The sequence below is a fragment of the Botryllus schlosseri genome, chromosome 10 (genome assembly GCF_051294905.1).
Source record: "Botryllus schlosseri isolate E-star chromosome 10, Bs_hap1, whole genome shotgun sequence".
Lineage (NCBI taxonomy): Eukaryota > Metazoa > Chordata > Ascidiacea > Stolidobranchia > Styelidae > Botryllus > Botryllus schlosseri.
In genome coordinates, this window is record NC_137245.1 from 13,702,961 (window position 1) to 13,709,923 (window position 6,963).

Below are 6,963 nucleotides of genomic sequence, written 5' to 3' on the forward strand. Positions count from 1 at the left end.
GCATTGGTGGTTCAGTGGTAGAATTCTCGCCTGCCACGCGGGAGGCCCGGGTTCGATTCCCGGCCAATGCAATTTTAGTTTTCGAGTACTTCAAACACATAACGCAAACCGTCATTTCTGATTTTCCATCCCTAAAGTACACTGCACTTCAAAGAAAACATAAAACGTTTAAAAAAGACTAATTAATATGTTGTTTTGCTTCAACACTAATTTATGACATTTGTATTTTGTGTGGAGCAGTATATTGATAATTATGGTAGGCCACTGCTTTTCAGCCTATTCCGTAATTCCTTTATTATGGGTATACCCGCCATTTCGTTTTCAGCACAACAACGATGGTCAACTGTGTGGTAAGAAAATAATATAAACCATATGCATGTCACAAAACGGGATTGATGTTTATGTGCGCTGAACAATTTACCTAATTAGTAATGAGACGGATATATAAGCGACGCCAGAGAACAAAAACGCGATTTCAACTTGCCAAGTGTTATGATTATTATGTAGGCTACTCTTCCTTCAAGGAAAAATACGCAAGACTTAGAGATATGGGCATATCGGCGCCAGCCATTACCACGCCACGACGCACCAAGACACATACAGTTTCAGGCCATGTAACACGCGACTCCAAGAAGTGTGCCAGAACGATCTGCAGCGAGAACCCTTTGCCGGAAAGACTGCCCTTATGGTGACCGAAAACTTCGTTATATATACGAAATACATATGGGTTTATTTGTCTATGGGCGCCTAAATGACTGGCGCTGAATGTTACTGTCTTGGTAATCTGAACCTCACAAGACAAATACCATCCCACACGAAAAAATTAGATGCCAGTGAAGAAATACCAATTTGAAATCATGTGATCTTTTAGTTTAGTACGTTTGGGCGATTCTATATTTAGCGTAGCGCCAAATTGGACAGTGTGTTATCGTTTATGCTTGCGAATTGAAATTCATTCCAGCGCATGATCGTTCACTCCAGTAACGGTTTGCGAACGTAAATAGGGAAATGCATCGAATCAGACCAGATCGGTATCATAGTGCGGATACAATTGTCGCGATGCGAGCTAGTCAATGCGGTGTCCGAACGCTGCCCTGGTGTTGACCAAAAGAGGGCAATTAGTGATTGGGTGTGCGCATTTCAATCTGTAACCATCAATTTTGTGTATTCATTCTTGTCGACTTGATACACTCGTATTCTTGAATTGTCGCGCAACGTCACTTGCAAGCTTGCAGTTTAATTGGTTACTGATTGCAGGGTTGTAACCAAGTCCCAAGGATCCGAGTCACAAGTCAATCTCAGTTTTATAGTTTTGACTCGAGTCAAGTCGAGTCATTTTCAATTCACCACCGAGTCAAGTCCGAGTCCAAGTCACCGAGCAGAGGTTCGAGTCCGAGTCATGGTATTATGACTCGAGTCGAGTCCAAGTCATTATGTTGACTTCCCAGTTTACAGTTAAAGGCTTATTGTTAAATCCACTTTTTATGACTCTGTTTGGTGATATCGAATGGTTCGCATTTATAATATACTAATTTTCGTCATTTTTAGCAGTTTCTGGACGTGTTTTCAAGTACCAGTACCAATAGAGGAAATCCCAATAGTGTGATTACTGTACTATTCCTCGAAATTACAATGAATAAACGTCGGTCTTGGCCGTCTGAGTCTCGAGTCATATGACTTGGTTCGAGTCATGCACAATGACTCGAGTCCAAATCGAGTCAATACACAAATTGACTCGAGTCGAGTCGAGTCATTTCCGTATTTTGAGAAAATGACTCGAGTCAAGTCGAGTCATCTGAAAAACGTGACTCGAGTCGGACTCGAGTCGAGTCATGACTCGAGTCATTACAACCCTGCTGACTTGTGCAGTGTACGGCGTTGCATTAAGTTCTTGAATATTGATGCAACACCAGATTCTCAGTGACACTAATTCCGAGTTTATTCGATTCGTTTGAAGGGGAACCTATATTCCACTAAACTTGATCGGCGCCGGACGGACTGGTAACGAGCACACCAAAATATATAACTTATATATAGATATCCCTGTTCAAACCATTGGGAATTATTGGTAAAAAGTTGATCTCTGCTGATAAGGCCACGACATCCGCACATTTCTGCAGTTACAATTGAACAAATCTCACCATTTCAAGATTAAATTGGACTGTGTGGCTTGATATTAACGAGCGCAGTACCGGTATTAAAACGTCATCACCTCACTGTTTTAACACTGTACATTGTACAATGTGTAGCCTACTTGTACATTAGGGTTACCACACGTCCTATTTTTTGAGATTTTGTCCTCTTTTTTGAGAATATTGGTCAAATTTACGGCCAAATTCGACTGAAATACAATAAATGAGCACCGAAGTAACACCCTGGCGGGATTTCGGGAGCTGATCCGGAAAGTTGACCTTTTTTTAGTCAACCACCTGATATTGTGAAAGAAAAACTGTATTTTTGGCGCTGAGCGAGAAAGTTGACCTTTTTTTAGTCAACCGACCACGATGTTGGAAAAATTGGCCGTTTTTTCAGGATTTTCCTCCGGTTTTGCCAGTTTGAAAATTTTGAAAAAGGGCCCTCTTTTCAGATTTCCAAAATATGGTAACCCTATTGTAGCCTACATGCAATGGCATGGAGTAAAGTGCGTTCTCGTGCGGATATGACGTCATCGACAGACGACACGAAGTAATTATACAGGTCTTTGCATACCCCCAGAAAAGGACGGTACCTTGCGACAGCTACAACCGAACCATAGTTGCCGGAGCTGGAGCTAATTCATGATAAAAGAGAGCTCCGGAGCTGGAGCTGGAGCAGTTTAAAATTTGCGGCTGCTCGAAGGCCCTGCTTAGAACCGGGTATGGTTTAGTTAGATTGGGGATTGGGTTATTTGGGTTGAGGTTAGGATATAGGCCTACATTAGGGTTGTCCAAAATTTGGGAAATCTCAAAAATGATGGGTATCAATGTTTCATTCTATAGATAATTGATAAAAAAAACAGCAATGAGCCTGCAACAGGCTCACAGGAAAATCGTTAAAATTTGTCGCAAAGCGTTTGAAAGTAGCTACTGACGAGTGGGCGTGCCAGCGACCATAGAACCGCAACAGGGCTAGTAATCACAAAATCACGGCTCTCGGTTGGCTAATCGGATATGCTTGACTGATCACGATGGTGGTTGCTTGCTGACGGCGGTGATTCTGTAAGCGCATTATAGGTTGGTTGGCAGATAATGATTTGAGATGAATTCAGGTCATGTTAAGTTACGAAATACATGATGATGAACAAACAGCAGCTGCTTCACATAAACTTTTAAGGCATGACTGGCTTATTGGGAAGGCAACCGCCGTAGCCTACATGCCTGTTTCGACCGACGGAACGCACAGAACAGGTGGAGAAATATTGCAAAGGCGCTTATGCAAGTGGTGAATGAATGTCTCGTTTCAGAAGGGATGCATCATCATTGAATACAAATATAAAGCTTAACAATGACACTACTTTGTCGGATCTTATTAGGCTCCGGTCGCGGTATATAATTAAAGTCTTGAATGCTCTAAGGATTGGCTGAATACACCGTTTATGCTAGGCATTTATTAGACTCTTACAGCAAAATTAATTCACTCGTAAGTGCTGTCAAAGTCGTCAATGATGGCGCAGAAAGAGATGTAAAAGTAAGCACAGACTATGCTGGTATGACCATTAAAAATACAGTTTGCTTGTATAGCTTAGACTTAGAGAGTCGCAGGCATGACAGAGGTGAAGCGGCGAAAGATTGTGCACTTTTAGAACTAAATATAAATCTGAGAAATACCTAGTTGGATATGGTTACAATTACGTCAATTGTCCTACTTTTCAGGGCGTAGGTTAAGTATAGTAGCCATCGCAAACTGTTGCAGCACACCATACGTGAGATGGATGCCGCACAAAATCTTATCTGCTAGGAAGATGTCCTATGGGCCGACCAGATAGCTTGGATAACGGAACCACGAAGAAGTGTAACTATCGCACCGCTTCAATGTATTTTTAGCTCGTTTTATATCCATGTCTGGCTTGATTCCAGCATCTGTGGTGTTGCAGCCGGTTATGATTCAAGATTCATTCAGGACATGCTAAGCCAGCGGTTTTCAACCGGGGGTCCGCGGACCCCTAGGGGTCCGCGAAGCAATTTCAGGGGGTCCGCGAGACCACAAATTTTTTAAAATTGTTGATAACCTTATTTTTATTTTATTTTTTTAATTTGAGAAAGCATGAGGAAGTTTCGCACCACAACTGCTAAAACCTCTTGACTCATATCATCATAATAATCGTCTGACATGAACTATCGTAGAGTGGAAATCCATTTTCATTGCCAATTTTCCAATAACCTGCTGATACAAACATATTGCTGTTTAGAGACTTTTATTGGGGTCTGTGGAAAAAATAAAAATATGGAGATAGTACCGTTAATCAGGATGACGTCGCAATGTCTGCGAAACCTTCTCGATTTGAAGTTGTCAGTCTCGTCAAATTTACTGAACAGTCGTTTGAAATGAAAATTTCCGAAGTGTTTCCCTAATTTGTCCCAATGCAGGGATTGAAACCTCGCTACGCGAAATCCATTTTATCCTGTGATATGCGTAACCACTATTTGAACAGTTTCTTGGAGGTACAGAACTTCAGTATACAATTGAGTAGTATATTCATATTGAAATGACAAGACTATTGTCGGCTGACACCGTCATAAATCGGACAATGATATTCCTGCTCTTAAAGCTCGCGGCTATCAATCAAATTTGGCGCATTCTTATTGCGGATGCCCTATCGACAAGACTGTTTTGGGATGGACAAGGAGTGTTTCGTTGCTATTAAGGCATTACGCTCCAACCCCGAGATTCATATCACCAGTTACAGCCTTGTCTCGTTAATGTTCAATTGTTCATGGTCGAAAATGTTTGCTCGTCAATATATACGTAAACCCGAACATAACAAGTCGTTTCATAACAGTCTTTCTAAGGTTGGAAAACTTGGATCCATTCTTTGGCGAATAAAATTTGTCTATACTTTTAGATTAGGATTTCACTTTGATGGTAGAAACTCTCTGCGAGCCGATCAAAGTGCCGTCCGTATGTTGTCCGTCCCTGCTCTAGATGTTGGTGGTGATATGTTCATAAAATATATGTTTCCTCATTCTGGTGCCATAAATATTGCGATTACACCAAAAGTATCGTCGGAAGCGTTATGTGGTTATATTGAATTATAGTAGCCTCTATCTATATTTGCGGAAATGGTTTTCGGCACTCTTCGTTCATATCAAAACGAAGACGCGGATTTCCAAGACACGACCACGTACTTCAAGAAATACAGCAGCAAAAGTAGCTTCTACGTATTAAAGTCTCCCAATTTCTACATGAATAGTATGATGTTATTTTCAAGAAAAATCATTCATTTTGCTGTTTATCACAAGCCTCCAGTTCATATTTGCACAAAACAGATGAAGGTCGCACCGTAATAGAGCTAAAATTGAACTAAAACTTGAGGGGGTCCGCGAGGGTCCGTAACAGTCAAAAGGGGTCCGCGAAGCCAAAAAGGTTGAGAACCACTGTGCTAAGCTATTACCAGCAAACTGGCTTTTTGCTGTTCACACCAGCATAGTCTCTGCTAACCATCACACCTCTTTCTACGGCGTCGTTGACGAGTTTGACAGCACTTACAAGTGAATTCATTTTGCTGTAAGAGTCTAACAAGTCCCCAGCATAAACGGCTAATTCAGCCAATCCTTAGAATATTCAAGACTTCAAATACATACCGCGACTGGTGCATAATAAGATCAGACAAAGTAGTGTCATTGTTAAGCTTTATATTTGTATTCAATGATGATGCATCCCTTCTGAAACGAGACATTCATTCACCAATTGCATAAGCGCCTTTGCAATATTTCTCCACCTGTTCTGTGCGTTCCGTCGGTCGAAACAGGCATGTAGGCTACGGCTACGGCAAGGCTACGGCGGTTGCCTTCCCAATAAGCCAGTCATGCCTTAAAATTTTATGTGAAGCAGCTGCTGTTTGTTCATCATCATGTATTTCGTAACTTAACATCACCTTAATTCATCTCAAATCATTATCTGCCAACCAACCTACAATGCGCTTACAGAATCACCGCCGTTAGCAGCTTCCTTTAACAACTATGGTCACTGACCATTGGTCAGCAAGCAACCATCGTCGTAATCACTCAAGCATAACTGATTAGCCAACCGAGAGCCGTGATTTCGTGATTACTAGTCTTGTTGCGGTTCTATGGTCGCTGGCACGCCCACTCGTCGGTAGCTACTTTCAAACGCTTTGCGACAAATCTTAACGACTTTCCTGTGAGCCTGTTGCAGGCTCATTGCTGTTTTTTTTTTTATCAATTATCTATAGAATGAGACATTGATACCCATCATTTTTGAGATTTCCCAAATTTTGGACAACCCTAATATACATAGGTTGACTTCGGGATAAGGGTAAGTTTTGGGGTTGTGAAACCAAATGCCAAAGTGAGCATGCTCAATGCTCATTTCGGTCAACCGTGAGCACGTTGCAGACGGTTTTCAAAAAATCTTTTCATTGTATCGCAGCTTTGTGGTGTTTTGAAATTATGAAAACATTAATAAACTGATATTACTACATCTCAACAGTATCAGCACTGATCCATAGCCAAGATTTGCTTGACGTTTCGTAATTGTTCGCAGCAGCATAATTTTGCAGACGCACGATTCCCTCGAATGCGGCCACGAGCGCTGGCGAATCCCTCAGATTGGTGGAGTTCATAAAATATGTCATATGGTATTAAACGATATTCCGACACAGAGTATGGTATGTATTCCCCTATGTCAGCGGTTCTCAACCTTTTTGGACATGCGCCCCCCTTGGCGACGGTCCAAAAAATTGCACCCCCTGACCCCCCCTTGCACTTATCGTCATTTCCGAAAGAGCACATCATCTAATACAGA

At 41.6% G+C, this 6,963-nt stretch overlaps 1 non-coding gene across 1 annotated transcript; it reads left to right on the forward strand.

Moving 5' to 3' along the window:
- Trnag-gcc (transfer RNA glycine (anticodon GCC)) lies at nucleotides 1-71 on the forward strand. Its single transcript has one exon. It is a non-coding gene; the product is annotated as a tRNA-Gly (tRNA).
- The last annotated feature ends 6,892 nt before the right edge of the window (nucleotides 72-6,963 follow it).